The 16,899-nt window shown below is 35.3% G+C and overlaps 1 long non-coding RNA gene and 1 other non-coding gene across 2 annotated transcripts in view; one reads left to right on the top strand and one right to left on the bottom strand.

Moving 5' to 3' along the window:
- Positions 1–1,537: 1,537 nt before the first annotated feature.
- The window catches only part of LOC143665531 (uncharacterized), a 78,172-nt gene continuing 62,810 nt past the window's right edge, over positions 1,538–16,899 (bottom strand). Inside the window, exon 3 of the long non-coding RNA XR_013167039.1 lies at positions 1,538–3,994. This is a non-coding gene — a long non-coding RNA (uncharacterized LOC143665531). The remainder of the gene's footprint in view (positions 3,995–16,899) is intronic.
- LOC143665868 (U6 spliceosomal RNA) lies at positions 7,917–8,023 on the top strand. Its single transcript, XR_013167263.1, has one exon. It is a non-coding gene; the product is annotated as a U6 spliceosomal RNA (small nuclear RNA).

Raw genomic sequence — 16,899 nt, 5'->3', positions numbered from 1 at the left:
AAAAACTTCTTAAGTTTTTGTTCATCTTCCAAATACCTAAGATCTGGTTTGTATTGTGAGGTGATCAATTTTATAATCGATATTAAATGAAAATTGTTTTAAATGAAATATAATAGCTAGTAGAAATATATTTTGTTTTCTATAATTTTGCAATCTAAGTAATGAAACATTTGCTTCTTTATTAGAACTTCTGGAATAATATAAGACAGATGTTATATATCCAATAAATCTGTTTTATTTGCAGCATTCCTTTGACAAAACTGAATTCAAAAATTGCACTTTGACTATTATAAATGGAAGTTCAATATTGAATATGTAGTTCAATAATTTTCACTGAACTTCTTTCAGTCAAATAGCTAGCATTCATTTCTACAAGACTTTGAATGCATTTTCTCCTTAAAGGACTGCATAGTGATTTTCAGTTCCTTGCCAACAATATCTCAAATCAGTCTTTGATTGATTTCACTGATTATTGAATTGGCATACTAGTTTATTGGAATAATAAATCAATTCAATTAACAGGCTCAACCAATTTTGCCTGCAAAACAAAGATTGCATAGCCATATGGTTTATTGGAAATATTTACCATGAAATAAAAATAAACTAAAAACAACATAATATTAAATTGCTAAATTTAGTTTATCATGCTTAGAGCTGGGAAGAAGATAAACTTTTTTTCAATCACAACATAGATTTATTTCATAATAGCATCTTAATTCATGCTGCCATTTGAGTTCTATAGCTCATATCTAAATTCAATTTGTTTTTGAAATATGTCATATAGTAAAATATGAGCACTTGTATATTTTTATAGCCTCTTTTAAAATATTCATTAATGAAGAAATAATAACTAAATCTACTTAAAATGATGTCACATTATAAGAAGAGAAAATACATACAAATTCACTTCATTTGTGCCCAGGTATGCATTTTTGTACAGTAAAAATTTCCAATGATAAGATGGCTGGTTGAGGTTTTCCTTCTTTTTTTTGTCATTTTGTCAAAACATTATTTTAGATATATCTATGGTCCTAAATTCATAAATAGGTTCCTGAATGGACTGGCAAATTGGGCAAAGGTATTATTAGCAGTATTTTATTTTTGTGCAAGGAAGCATTTTTTAAATTGATTAAAAGTACTAGATTATGATCAGGAAAACACTGCTAAAATAACATTCCAACTTTTATATTCTTTTTTTGGCGCAGTTAATTTTGAACTTTTTATGACTTCAGAATTAGGTGTTTTCTTCAGCACTCTTAAGAGAGATCTTTAAAATCTGTGTGTAATTTGGTGAAAGATAGAACCATCAATGCTCTTTAATAGGTACTTAAGCTGATGTATTAATATAGCAAATGACAGCATTCTTACTTTTAGTCATGGATTCATTTTCGTTTTTGACTATGAGAGTTAAATGCTAACATATTTCTAGCTCTAAAAAAAATGAATACTATTCCAGAAATACTGGATATTAATAAGGATTGTGTCCCTTATTTTGGACTAATTTCATGTTAACCGACTTGGTTTGTTTTTGGCATCATGTAATATATATACAGTTGATTCTCATTTTTTTGCAGTGGTTGTATTCTATAAAATGACTGAGAACACTAAATTAGTGGATACTGAACCATTGTTCTAAGGGGAAATGTAGGAATATGTTCCCTAGTGAACATAGCTCACAATATTTTCATCAATTGATTAATAAATAACTGTATTTTATGTATGTTTCTGTTTAAAGATAACTTATTTAATTATACTGTTGATTCATCACCATTAAACTCAAGTCAACAGCTCTGTAATTCCTGCCTGAACAAAGTTTATCTAACACACACGCTTTCTCCATAAGCTTATCATAGCCTTCTTACACTTAGGAACATTAGATATTACTTCAGCAATATACTTGGGATCATTTTAAAAAGCAAAATGACCAAGAAAAAGCACTAAAACATTAAAAACATGACACTAAATTTATCACAACAAGGATACTTATTTAGAGTATGGAAACTGAAATGAAAAGGCGAAACATGGCCTTGTTAGACCTCAGTGAGAAAGTGCCCACTGGAATCAAAATTTTTGTCGCTCTGTGCACGTCATCAAATTACCATGAAAGCACAAATACTGAACATGCAAATAATAAGTATTAACTAAATTCATGCCACCCTCCCTGAAAACGTAGGTACACAAATATCTGCACATGTACACACACACACACACATATATCCCATCTTTCTTCACTCACTTTCCTATACATGCCACTTGTAAATATTTATCAAGCATCTGCTATTTGTGAGTGATGATGCTATGCATCTGGAATATAGCAGTAAGCAAATCAAATGAGGCTCAGCTGTCATTGAATTCATGTCTTCAAAGTGTATTGAGTGTATGGTGAGGAGCAAATTATAAATAAACACATGCAATAAGTAACAAGAAAACTTCAATCGCTACTTGATGTGTGCTATGAATAAAATTATACAAGATTTTGAGACAGTAACTAAAAAGCTACTTTACATTAGGTCATAAGGGAGATAATGAAAATGTTTATGCTGAAACCTAAGACTTTTAAAGGAGGTTCCTGGGTAAACATCCACTGAAAGTGTTTATCAGGACAAGGGAACAGCCTGTTTCTAGGCCAAAGGCAGAAGTGAGATTAGTGGGGTCAAGGACTAGAAGGGGAAAGACTGCTGAACTGGAGAGTGATCAGTGGGATGAGAGAGACAGCAGGCAAATCCACTTCATGTGAGGTTATATAGGATATGGTGGTGGTTTGTTTTCTATTGTAAATGTAATGGGAAGTCATTCCAATATGTAAGCAGGGAAGTCATATGAAATAATTTATTTAAAAGATTATTCTGTCTGCATGTTCATGATGAATTTTAAGCAATGAAGGGGCAAAAACAATAGCAAGAAAATGAATCAATAAGCTTCATATTACAGACAAGGGAGGGTGGAGATAAGGACTAGGCTGGTAGCAGCAGTGATGGTAAGAAATGGACTGATTTAAAATATGATTTAAGGGTAATGTGGACAGTACTGCAATGCTAATAATGCATAGTAGTTTCTTCAGCTTCTGACCTTCCTTTCTGCCCAGTTGTCTGTTTGCATCCTTTTATATAATTAGCATACATAATCACAAATCCTTGCCTTAAGCCCAACTACAATATTTGCCTTAGTTTTATATGCATAACTATTCTTTCTTTAACCTTTTTTTTAAGTATGTTGTATGGTGGGAGTCACATGTTATTCTTTCTCCATGTGACTTTCCTTTTATTGCAGCACCATTTATTGAATTTTTCTATTTTTGGGGGGGAGTGCATGGGCCAGGAATCAAACCTGGGTCTCTCACATGGCAGGAAAGAATTCTACCACTGAACTACCCTTATACCTCAAACTATTCTTTCTTTGTGGTAGTTCAGTGTAACTCAAAAAATCAAGATCAGCTCTGGCAAAGCATGTGCTGTTTAAGAATCATATATAATTGGAGCTAGGATGGAACAAAAGTATAATTAAATTTAAGCCCCTTATTTTGGACATGAGGAAATGTAGTCTCCATAAGGGAGTACACGTATGGTGTTTAACATCCTATCCCCAGGATTTATCACTTTACTGTGGAGCAATACTTCTAGATGCTCAACAAATATGTTTCCCAGAGGCCGAGATAGTGTGTCTTATTAAGTGGCAAGGCTGGGACTATAATGCAAGTCTCTGATTTCCAAGAAAATGTCTTAATACCTTTTTTTTTTTTGGTGAAACCGAGAAGATTGAATTCCTTCAAGTCTGGGAATTCCAGGCACTTATGTCATCCTGAATCAGGCTATAGATGTCCAATAGAAGACAAATTTTGATGAATGTTTTGTCACCATCTTTCATTTAAAGAATAATCTTTACCATTTTAAGCACCTAGTTATCTCTTTTATATTCCGTAAGATCCCAAAAAGTAGAACTAATGCCACATCTCACAGATGAAGAGTCAGAGATTCAATAGGTTTTGTCAATTGATCTAGAAGATAGAAATAGGAGGTGTCAACAAGAAATTTAATTATAGGGCAGTGCAACACCAAATCTTGTGCCTGTAAACACTAGGCCATAATATAACGATGGTACCCAAGCTTCTGATTGAAAATAGTTAGAAAACCACCATTTTAGTTTTCATTGTATTTGAAACTTTTGCTGGTAAAACAAATATGTCAAACTATTAAATGCAATAACAGCTCTGCCTTTTCTCCTTTATCTCCTCTATTATTGTTAACTTGTTCCCTTCTTTCTTTTCTAAGCTTTAAAAAGAAACTGAAGTATTTTAGAGATATAATAAGGCAAAAAGAATATTAAATAAGCAATATATACCCAACATCCAGTTTAAGAATTGAGATGTTACCAAACTATTGAGTCTGCCTAAATATTTCTTTTGAATGTACTACCTACCCCTTCCTTGACCAGACAGCCATCATTCTTAATACAGTGGCTATCATTCCCATGGCATTTAGCATAAAATAAAAATGTGTATACACAGGATTTATGATCAGTGAATATGAAATTATATAGCCATAAAATATTTTTTTGTTTTATTTTGCATAATATTCTACACATGTCAAGTTTTTAAAAAACTTAGGTAAGGAGATATTTTATAAAAAGACTGCTGCAATAAGGAAAATAGGATCCTCAAGCATCTCAAAATCAAAGAATTTTCATTTATATGGAGTTTTAGGTACAGTTAAAATGAGCTTTGAGGAGAAACTGGGAAGTGTGTAGAGTAAGTGGACTTCATGATTGTGGTGTTTAAAAGAAAATATCCAAGGCTATGGTAAACATTCTCAGAATGAAGTGTTAAGAGGAGATGCTCTGCCCGTTTGTGCTTGCTGAAACTTGGGTATGCAGCAAATTTCAGGAGACTGGGAGGAGAGAAGCCTGACTAACATTTGGTTAAGACAAGTTAGAGGGTAAGTAATGGGTAATTGTGTGAACATGATTAGTCCCTTTGTTGTTTAAGATGAAAAAAAGTCTGTCCTTAGATATTATTAGGGATGGATTAAGTGTCATTGTAATGCTGAATTGATAGTTTTCAGGGGTGGGCTGAACTTTGCTTTCTTGTTAGTCTTGAAGGACTAGTTGTAACATCTGATGAGCATGTTGTTGGACTGACAGTTTTTAAAGGTCTGAGATCAGGCACTTGACAAGAGGTATGCCCAAGGATATACTGCAATGAACAATTACTAAGGGTAAGTAAGAGAGCAAAAAAAAGATTTGAGGTTTGAAGAGAGCCAGTCAAGATTCCAAGACATAGGGTTTGAAGTGACTTTCTGCTGGTGAAGTAAAAATGCCAAGGAAGATTCAACAAGTTTCCTGATTTTCAGTCTAAATGGAGATAACATAGACATCAGAGAGTTTTCAGTAGTCAGTTCAAACTACTGCACAATTGCTCTCTTGGGAAGATAGAATCATATTCAATGCCAGACAATTGTAAAGGATCACTTGCTGGAGTTCCTGGAATTCTCTGGTGATAGTAGCTGTTTTGGCAAAATTATCTAAATCTTGGTTATTTTCTAGAGCAGAGTATGGAAAATTCAAGAGTTCTCCTTGAGATGATTAGGGATAATAAAGATAATGTGATTTCAGGGATAAGGGAAAAAAAATAATCATTGGTTGCACAGCTTTATCCATGAAATGGGTCCCTCTGTTACATGAAAGAATCAGTGGAATTCCCCATGTGTTGAATACTAGCTCTAACAAAAGTTTAGCAACCATAGTGACAGTGGTCTTTTTTAATAGAAAGCTTCAAGCCAGCAATTATGTCATGCTAGTATCTATGCATATGTTAGTAACAATAAATTCATATTGACGGGATTTAGAAAGCTGAATAAATCTAATTGCCAGTGAAGAATTTTGTTCTCTTCATCGCCCCACCTTTAATACTTTGGGTTATATTTTTGATATATGGAACATGAAAACACTTATTCCAAGTAGAGAATGAAATTTCTTTACCAATTTTGGCACAGTAATCGATTTAGTTTCTCCCTTCCATGAAAAGTGATCATGTGATTGACAAAAGCTAAATTTTAAGCAAGGGACTAGAAAGGGACCAAGGGGCTACCTGGGTGTCTCTAGCTTCCAGTTGACCTTCTCATGTTCAAGGTCTTTAAATTGGAAGACTTTGAGCTCCTCCACTAGGGGATCAGGATGTAAGCAGAGTAGAGTTAAGATCTTGTCTGGGATGAGAGTGAAACAGCTTAACATATTTGTCAGTCTGTGAATTTCCTTTTGCTTTGACGGGTTTTGCCACTGTAAGAGCTTCTATATTAAATATAGTTACCTCCTTTGACAAAGTTAATCAAGGATATAAAGGAGCATGTTTTGAATGTGGGAACTGTCAAGAACTTGGGGGAACTGTAAAGGGAGAAAAAAAGCTGAAGTGATCTATGTGCGCTGTCAGAGGGCAAAGATGAATGAGTATGGAACTTCAAGGGTTAGTTCCCAAGGCTAACATGAAATATTAGCATTACAATTAAAAATTAAACCTCAGTTTAATAGATTTACAGGATTTGCAGGACTTAATAAAATGCTATTTTGGCATCAAGGAGTTCAAAAGATGCAAAAAGGGAATTATAAAGGGGCAAATCATGTGGTAAATGATCTAGCCCCACCATTGTGTAATTCAAGGGATTATGGGTGAAGAATTGGGAGGTGTTGAGGCTGAAATAGGTGGAACTTGTGTCTACCAGGAAGATGGCAGGTGTTTATGGACAAGATTGCTATTTTCCCCAGCGTGTTTAAGTGGTATTTGGGGACAAAAAGGAACAGATTCCTCAGAGGGCAATCACTGAGAATCTTGTGATTGTGGTTTCATTTGTTTCTTCAAAACTGGGCAAACTTTATCCTATTTGCCCTTTACTTTGCAGTATTTGTTAGTGTCCTCAGATATTAAATATTTTGATGCAGTCAAAGTTGGCCCCAAGGCCTTGGGGCAATTTCCTCAGAGTTGAAATAGAAGACCCATAAATATGTGTTGTGTGGGTAGAATTTTCTTAGCTTGTCCATTTTTATGGTGTTGTGCTGAAGCATATTTAAGAGAAAGGGGCATCCTGCCAATTGATATGCTTTTGAATAGCCTTTCTCAATTCAGTATGAAGGTCAGAAACAAAGCTGGTAACTAAAGCAGATGAACTGTGATCATCAAGGGATAGATGTATATAGTACTTCCTGATGTTTTCTAAGTGGTGCATGGAGTAAGAGATGGATTCATCACCTTGTTGTCTGCTGACGTGAATACTTGACCAGTCTATTTTGGATGAGAAAACCATAGGGATAGAGTCTAAAAGAGTTTCTCCAAACTCCTTAGCTCTATGATAGCTTCAGGTATATTTTTATTTAATTGTAAGTCTCGTCTGACTTTGCTCCATTTCATGTTTTCAGAATATGAAACATCTCCAGGGCCCACAAGAAATTGGACTAGTTGGTACATTTTTGGAAGCCCTGGAGAATACACTCTAAGAGTAATCTGAATGGTACAGAAAATTCCTCTCTGATTCATCCTGCATCAGAGAAGTCCTTTATTATAAGATATAAGTCAGTTAGATATTAAAGCTTAAAAAAATCTCATTGAGGAAAAAGTAATTGAGTTCCAAGAACTAAGGAAGCAGCCCCACAGTCTTGAGTAACTATAGGAAACTGGGGAGACTGCAAAAGAGGGACAGGTTTGGGGAGGAACTGGTAAACACTAGAAAGGCCAGGATATGGTAGCTGGGGGGACAGGAGTGACTTTGGAGGCCGAGAAGGATAAAGAAAAGAAAGGTGGTGAGGTGTCTTTGAAGTTGTAGTGAAAGAGACAGTAACAGTTGAGGAGGACAAGTCGATCTTGAGATATCAAGTAGCCTCCAAAAGATATATAGACTGAGGTTTCAGATAGGTTGATTAAGATTAAACTCAGAGTGCTTGCTTCGGCAACACATATACTAAAATTGGAATGATACAGAGAAGATTAGCATGGCCTCTGCACAAGGATGACACACAAATTCATGAAGTGGTCCATATTTTTATAATATAAAAAAAAAAGTTTGAACTCAGAAAGCCATTTTTCAGCTTCTTCATGCCAGGAGAAATATGCATACCATTCTTTCGAGTGGAGTTTGAGTCCCTAGAATTCAAACCCCCTGGACATGAGCAATTTGTAAAAATTCTGAGAACCTCTACTCTTATGAGCAATGATGCCTTAAGTGTTCTATGTTTATGACTTTTCTCAAGGTATCTGTAGTAGAATTTCAGAGTCATGGGAACTGGGACCTTCAACTTTACTAGATATTTCAGATACATCTTAAAAATGATTGGAACAGTTTCACTTCTACAGTAATAAGATTTGTACTTGTTCCACATCCTCTCAATATTTAGTATTGGGGAAATTTTGCATTTTTTCAAAAACAGGAGGGAGGCTTGTTCCAGTTTGTAAAAGTTGCTGGAATGTAATATAAGAGAAATGGAAAGACTTTTAAAAAAGGGAATTTATTAAGTTGCAAGTTCACAGTTTGAAGTTTGTGAAAACGTCCAAATTAAGGCACGGAACAAGAGGCTACCTTCACTCAAGAAAGGCTGATGAAATTCACAGTTTCTCTTTCAGCTGGGAGGGCACATGGTACGTCTACTAGCTTTCTTTCCAGGGTTCTTCAATGACATCCCCAGGACTTGGTCAGTTTTGTTGGCTCTATTAGTTCTGGTGGCTCTGCCAGTTCTGGTGGCTCTAAAGCTTTTTCCAAAATGGTTTCCTTTTGAAGGGCTCCGGTAAGCAACTTCCATCTTTTGATTAGATAGTTTCCATCTCCATGGAAATCATCTAATCAAAAGTTACCACCCAGAATTGGGTAGGTCACATCTCCATGGAAACAATCAGAAAGATCTCACCCAGCAATATTGACTGAGGATTAAAGAACATGGCTGTTCTAATAGCTTCAAACCAGCACAGAGCTGTAATATGATCTGTCATTGTGTATGGTTATACTTGTTTCCCACAGAGGTTGAGATTTTTTTTCTTAGATACCCTGTTATGTGTATTGCTTATTCATACTTCTTTCTTTTCTTCTATGGGGTTATTTTCCATTCCTTTATAGTTTTGTAGGAGTTCCTTAAATATTCTAGATGCGAATACTCTCTTGGATATAAATATTGCAAATGTCTTCTTCCCAGCTTAGAAACTGTCTTCTTACTTGGATATTTGTCTATTCTTGTTATAGAACTAATTTTCTCAAATTAAAAAACAAAAACATCATGCTAAGGTCTTAAAATATTTTGAAGTGGTTTTATAAGCAAGAATACTCCCTCTATTGGAATGTAACTTCCCATCAGCAATATTTATTAAGGGCCTGAACTCATCATACACTAACAAGACTTCCCCAACTCTATCTTCATTCAACATCTGCAGCCTTGGGAACCTCAGTATTTACTCCATCATTTCTTTTGCTCCAGGGTGACAGGAAGCTGAGGATCTTAGGTCATACTTTATCCCCCTTACTTTAATCCTCATATGATCCTATACTGCCCTCTTTAACCCCACCTGTCACACCTCTTCATTTCTTTAACTTACAGTGTGCTATGTTAAACTCAAGGTCTATAATCAATAAAATCTTTCTTAATCTGTAATTTCAGGTTAATATTCAGTTCATTTTCTTATTCTACCATGTTATAAGCTTTCTAAAATCCATACCCCACCTTGTCATAGTCACCCATACACCAAGGTCTCCTCCTTTCTTGAATATTTTAGTATGCGGATCATAATCTTCTCTTCAATAATACAGTTTTTATCATTTTTGGTGATTTCAATATCCATGTAAATTTTTCTTCCAATACTCTACATGCTTTAAATTGCCCTATGACCTTGCCCTCTATCCTATCTAGACACTCCATTATTATAGTAATGCATTTCTAAGTCTTTCTTACTCCATTCACAACAGCTCTTTAAGGGTAGTTTAAACCCATTGACGCAAACACTTATTTTTTTCTATCCCTCACTTCCTTCCCCAGGGAGTTTATTCTTAGACAACTTAATTCTATGGCCAATCATTTTCCCTTATTTTACTACATACACCCTTCACTTCTTTTCCCCTAATCCCTTTGTAGTACTTGTTTATGCCACCCAAGCAAGTTAAGTAGGGCTGTCTACCTCATTTTCCTACCACTGAGCTGTATTCTGTCCCCCCAAATTCACAACATGGTCTTGGTATCACTTGAAATCAATAATCAATTACCCAAAGAGGATATTTATATTAATTTTATATATGTATAAATAATTTCTATATTAATTTTATATTAAGTCCATTCATTTTTTGTTACATAAGAAAAACGACTTTATATTTTCTGTTTTCCTCTTGAATTGGTTTGTTAAAGCTGCAAGAATGCAACACACCAGAAATGGAATGGCATTTAAAAAGGGAATTAATTAAGTTGGAAGTTTACAATTCTAAGGCCATAAAAAACGTCCAAACTAAAGCATCTAGAGAAAGATACCATGACTCAAAAAAGAGTCAATATCTTTTGGGGTTTCTCTCTCAGGTTGGAAGATGATGACCTCTGTTAACTCTGTCTCCCAGCTTCTTCAAACAGCTTCTCCAGGGGTATTTTCTTTAGGCATCTCCAAAAGTCTCTGGCTGTGTGGGCTCTGACAGCTCTGAAGTTTCTTCCAAAATGGTTCCCTCTTAAAGGACTCTAGTAAGTGACCCACCTTGAATGTGTGGCAACATCTCTCCTTGGAAACTACATAATCAAAAAGGCCCACCCACAATTAAGTGGGGCACATCTCTATGGAAACAACTTAATAAAAGATCCCACCCAACATACTGAATGAGGATTAAAGAACATGGGTTTTCTGAGGTACACAAAAGTTTCAAACTGTCAAACCTCTGAAACCTGATATCTCCTTCCTCACTCTCATGTCAAACTGATAATATTTCATTCTACTTCACAAAGAAAAATGGAAACAATTATAGGAGAATTTCCACTTTCACAAGCTCCTCCCACTACATCTAAACAGTAGTCATCTGGAACCATTGTTAAGACTTGTCTTCAGTTTACTGAGCCTGTATTCTCTAGCTCATTCTTGGATCATCTCTATCAGCAAACTAACATATCCTAATTTTTCACAACCAATTTACAATAAATTATTTTGAACATATTTTACTCTATAGCTACCGCTCCATTTCTATTTATCTTCAATTTCTCTCTTCTGTTATCTATAGAAACCCCTTCAGTAAAATAGATCCTCATGATACCTTGCCTCAATTATAGCAATAGTATTTGAAGTAGTTGTCTATTTTCAGGGCATTTCCCCCAATCACATTAATCTGTTTTCAATATTTCCTTCTCCTCTTTGTGCCCCAATAAAATTTTGACATTTTTCACATGGGTCACTGTGCCATTTATTTTAATATGATAACTCTGTAGGCCAATATCAGGCTAAGTCTTAAATAAGTCATCAAGAAAACAGAGCTTAATACTGAAGTTCTGTGAATTGTACCAATCAAGTTATTATCTTATCTATTTTTTTCTAACATGGTATTTGGATGAACTATGGTAGATTATAGGAGTTAAGCAGAAATGACAAGCTTGATCTTAATGTTCAGGAGTCAGGAAATGACATATATATGACTAGTGGAAGCTCTGGACAGTGTTAGGTATGGCTGTTTTTAGGAAGTTGGGAGCCAGTGGTATGACATTAGTCTTAATTCTAGTGATGAGGTAAAAGCTTAATAACAAATAATTTTGAAAGTGCATAGTTACAAACAGATATATTCAAAAAAGTAATAACAATCTATTCTCTACTTGCAGTTCTATTATTTCTGTCCCAACTAGAAATCATGGAGATCTTAGATTTCATATATGTGGAATAGTGGCACTTTTTTCCTTTTCATCTATCCATATTGGGACAATGCAGTATTTTATTTTTAGCTCATTCCTGGGAGTCATCTCCCACACCACCAGGGAGATTTTCAGCCCTGGAGGTCATGTCCCATGTAGGGGGGAGGATATGGATCAGCTTTTGATTTCATCTTAGAACCTGATGAGAACCAGGACAATGCTTCTCAAACTTTAACGTACATAGGAATTGCTTAGTTTTCCAGGGCAGTTATGACAAATAACACACACTGCTTGGCTTAGACAATAGGAATTTATTGTCTCACTTTTTTGGAGACTAGAAGTTTTCCGTAATACCATGCTTTCTCCAAATCTGTAGCATTTCAATGATGGCAGTACTCCATGACATGGTGATCTCACCTTCTGGCTTTTATTTCTGTGTTCTACTTCCACGTCCAATTCCCTTTGCTCATAAAGACATCAGCCATTTTAGTTTAAGATACACCCACATTCTGTTTGGCTACACCTTCACTAACAGGAGCATCTTTAAAGGCCTTATTTACAAATAGGATCATACTTATAATACCAAAGCTGAGGACTTGAACATGTCTTCTGTGGGGGATAGATTCAACCTTGAACGAAGAAAGAATTAACCTGGGATCTTATTAAAATGTAAATTCTGATCCACTAGGTCAAGGGTGGGCCCTGAGCTTCTTTATTTCTTATAAGCTACCAAAAGGATGTCAACACAGACTACATTGAGTATCAAGAATTTTTGATAACCTCCTTGCATTATGTTTTACATCTTTATCTTTTTCTTTCTACTTGATTACATGAGGGGAGTAAGATGGTCCTTCATAACTATGTGTATATGTTTTCTTTACCTCTGCATCTTCTAAACTCTTAGTAAGTATTTCACTTTTAGTAGCTCCTCATTAAATATTTTCCGATTGAATGGGTGGTCCAGTAGTGTGAGAAAATGGAGAAGCTACAAATTATTTTGTATTTGTAGGTTTTATATGGCTTTGTGTGAGTAGGTGAAAGCAGGACTTTATGTTTGTAGGAAAAGGAAGTAACTAAAGTAAATATTACTTTGAAAAGTTGAATATAATGTGCCTGAGAGAAAAACAACTCAAGGAAAAGAGAATAGACAGTGCATGTAAAGAAGTATGCCATTATAATAGGGATTAGACCATATGAAAACAAAGTAAATGAGAAAAATAAGAAAACAAAAAATCTTGGTTTTAATTTCTCCAGATTCTTAATGAAATTAGAATGCTTTTAAAAGCAATCAGATGTGGCCAACCCAATCTTGAACAAAGAAGACAGTGTGGCCCTGCCCAGAAAATCATTCTAGGGAGACTCTTTTTACTATCCTAAGTAAGCATCTATCCTATAGATGCAGTAATTTAAAACAAAGCATGTAGATACAGTGAATTAATGGTGTAAAAATTAACTTGAATGCAAACAACGTAAGTGTACTAAACATCTTAATAGCTGTTTAACCTTAAAGATAACTGAAGCAAAATGATTTCTAAAATTGAGTAGGATCTGCTAAGATTATTCATTTATTTTTTCATGCACTGTTGGTGTCAGAACATAAATACTGAGATCATCACAACCTGTCTAGGGCCTCTGTATGCCATGCCTATGCTTGAGCTTCTATCAGAAGGCTGGGAACTTGCCAAGTCTCATATAAAAGCGCAATGACTTCGAAGGCCACTCAGGCCATTTCATCTACTGAAAAATGAAATTAGGTTTCTTTTTATAGGCTCAAAGCCACCTAAACTTGACCTCCATCCAGAACATTTTTATCCATCAAAATTATCAATACTTTGTATAAAGGGTAGAAATTTTATAGTCAGTCACCAGAGCATATCATTTGTAAAGTCTTTTATCAAGACTTCTCGGCTAAGTTGATTTTGTAAATGGATTGGGAGAGAAATAATTATTACTGAGGGCCAGAAGAGAAGAGGATATATAGGTAGGGAATATAACATCTTTTCTTTCACTGTCATCATTGAAAAAAAATATTATCGCTAACTATATATGGAGAGAGGGTCTTTCATAAGATAAGTAAAGATACAGGTATTTTGTTATAATTAGTCAAAAATATGCTCTGAGAATTTATAAATACTACCTGGGGTAAAACAATATTTTCTTGCAGGTAGGTGTTCTATTCTGAGGATTCTGATAGTCTTAAATATCATCCAGCAGGACATGGAGTCTTATAGATCAGGTGCTGTTTGTATGGTAGGCCTTGAGAGAAGGCAGAGGAGTAGAAAAGGAAAGAATACTTCCTGGAGAATAAAATAATTTAAGAGATCAGAGAAAGAGGAAAATTTCTTTGGGCATTTCCATATGTACTTGATGGGTTAAAATAAAGAAATGTTTTAAACATGATATATTGGATGCCCTATGCATATGCAATCATATCAGTAATTTGTCACTGGTGAGCATGTATTTAATGCTTCTTTCCAGACCCTATGAGCATAAATAAAGGTTATATTCATATTGGAAGCAATAGCAACAAATATGCTAAATTATTTCCCCAAATGGACCACTGAGAAGTAGCTATGCCATCAATCTTTTGAAGGTCAACTTTCTGAATTTTGAAAGATTTTAGTGCAGCAACTGCCTTACAGTTTTCTATTCTCCTTTCCTTTTTCTCTCTAATTGGGACAGTCCCAAAATGAAGTGTAAGGCAGGATAGGTGAGTGGCCAAGTAGCAATCCCTAATGGACACTCTTCTTTCCTTAGAATAGTGTCTTGGATCTCCGTGTGTGTCGTGGGAACTTAGTGAAATACCAGGACAGGCCTCTATTCAAGCAGTTCCCTGGATTTTTAAGCATCTCCAAAATTAGGGCAGTCATTCTCTACATAATTTGAGAATAAATCTAAATTCAAACAGACAATAAAGGAAAAAAAGATTTAAAAAAGAGGAAAAAACTATAAGAGCATAGTAATTCTGTTACCTTCCTAAATAATGTTAAAAATGCTAAATTTTACTACATGTATAAACAACAAAAGAGAAGTGAATTACTTGAAAGTATAGTATTAATATGATCAATATTGATTGCATGATATTGAAATAATCAATTATAGGAAAATTACTTTGGAGTGTCAGTATCATATTTTCTTGCATATATGATAAAGTCTACTAAGTGTTTTCTGGTACATTTTCTCATGTGCGGACTTAGCCTGAGTTTTCTATTGACTTTCATGGCATACATTTTTGAAACTACTCATTTCTTCTAATAAATGTTGCTAGTAATACTTTGACCTAAAGATCGATTCTATCCAAGACTCTTCTCCATGATTTTCATCCTCTTCCTTCCTCAGACCCTGCAGACAGATCTTGTAAGTTTTATGTCATTAAATGAAAGTGCCCACATAGATGTCTTTGGTAGAGTCTCTGGGAAAATAAATTTCACCAGAACTGAGGCATCTCAACCAAATACTTCTTTGTACCAGGAAATTCGTTTGTCAATCATGAGTCATGAAAAGTTTTGTAGTTTTCTGTGTACAAGTCGTACACACCCTTGCTTAATTTTACTGCTGGATATTTGACTCTTTTAATTTCTGTAAATGGGACTTTTTTTCCATTCCTCCTCACTAACTATTCTAGCGACGTTCTTGAACAATGTTGAATACCAGTGGTGACATTTGGGCATCCTTTTCCTCAAGGTCTTATAGAGAAGGTTTCAGTATTTTGTTATTGACTATGATGTTAGCTGTGGGCTTTTCATATGTGACCTTTTTCATGTTCTGGGAGTTTCCTCCTATTCCTATTAATCAAGTTCTTTTTATCAAGAGAGGATGCTGGATTTTGTTAAATGCCTTTTCTGCATCAATCGAAACAGTTATGTGTTTTTTTTCCCCTTCAGTTTGTTGATGTGGTTTATTATGTTAATTTATTTTCTTATGTTGAACCACTTTTGCATACTTGTGATAGCCCCGCCCCTTGATAATGGTGTATATAATTATTTTCATGTTTATTTGATTCAATTTGCAAGTATTTTATTGAGGATTTTTACATCTATATTAGTAAGAGAAATTGGTCTGTAGTTTTATTTTCTTGAAGTAGCTTTATCTGGCTGTGGTTTTAGACTGTTGTTGGGCTCCTAGAATGAATTAGGTAGTATTCCCACATTTTCAATTTTTCGGAAGAATTTGATCAGGATTGGTATTAACTTTTCTTGGACTGACTGGTAGGATTCACCAGTGAAGACATCAGGTCATCGGCATTTCTTTGCTGTGAGGTTTTGATGACTGATTCAATCTCTTTACTTGTAATTGGTGTGTTGAGGTTTTCCATTTTTTCTATAGTCAGTATAGGTTATTTGTGTGTATCTGAGAATTTGTCTGTTTTATCTAAGTTATCTAATTTTTTGGCATACAATTGTTCATACTTCTCTTCTTATGATCCTTCTTATTTCTGTGGGGTAATTAGTAATATCTTCCCTTTCATTCCTGATTGTATTTGCATATTGTCTCCTTTTTCTTTGTCAGTCTAGCTAAGGATTTGTCAATTTTATTGATCTCAAAGAGCTAACTTTTGGTTTTCTTATTACTACTGTTTCTTCACTTTCAGTTATTTCTGCTCTAATCTTTGTTCTTTCCTTCTGTTTGCTTTGGATTAGTTTTCTATTATTTTTTTCTAGTTCCTTCAGTGCGGGACCAGCTCTGGGCGCTTTTGCCGGAGCTCCCGCTTGGGGTCTACCTCGTAGCGAACGGGGGAACCGAAACAGTCGCGATCTGCCTTCCGTTCCGGGGGCTCGAAGGTGTGGAGGGCGCGCGAGATGAAGAACGAGTCGCGGGAACTGATGGGGCTGGCAAGGCGTCGCGCACCAGAACGTTTATTAGGGGAAGTACAGAGGTTTATATAGTGGTGAGGCGGAAATGGGGGGGGGCCAGGGGAGGTGCGCTGCGTGATTGGTGAGGAGGCTAAGGGTGGAAGCGAGGGATTGGGTGTGCTGAGAGCAGAAAGGTCCAATGGAATGGCTTGAATATGTTGCTAGGCAGAGAGCTAGAGGAACGGGCCGAAATTACATCCGGCAATTCCTCCCTTTTTTA

Source organism: Tamandua tetradactyla, chromosome 21 (genome assembly GCF_023851605.1).
Source record: "Tamandua tetradactyla isolate mTamTet1 chromosome 21, mTamTet1.pri, whole genome shotgun sequence".
Classification (NCBI taxonomy): domain Eukaryota; kingdom Metazoa; phylum Chordata; class Mammalia; order Pilosa; family Myrmecophagidae; genus Tamandua; species Tamandua tetradactyla.
The sequence above is the reverse complement of the archived record's forward strand: the minus strand, read 5'-3'. Positions and strand labels throughout refer to the sequence as shown.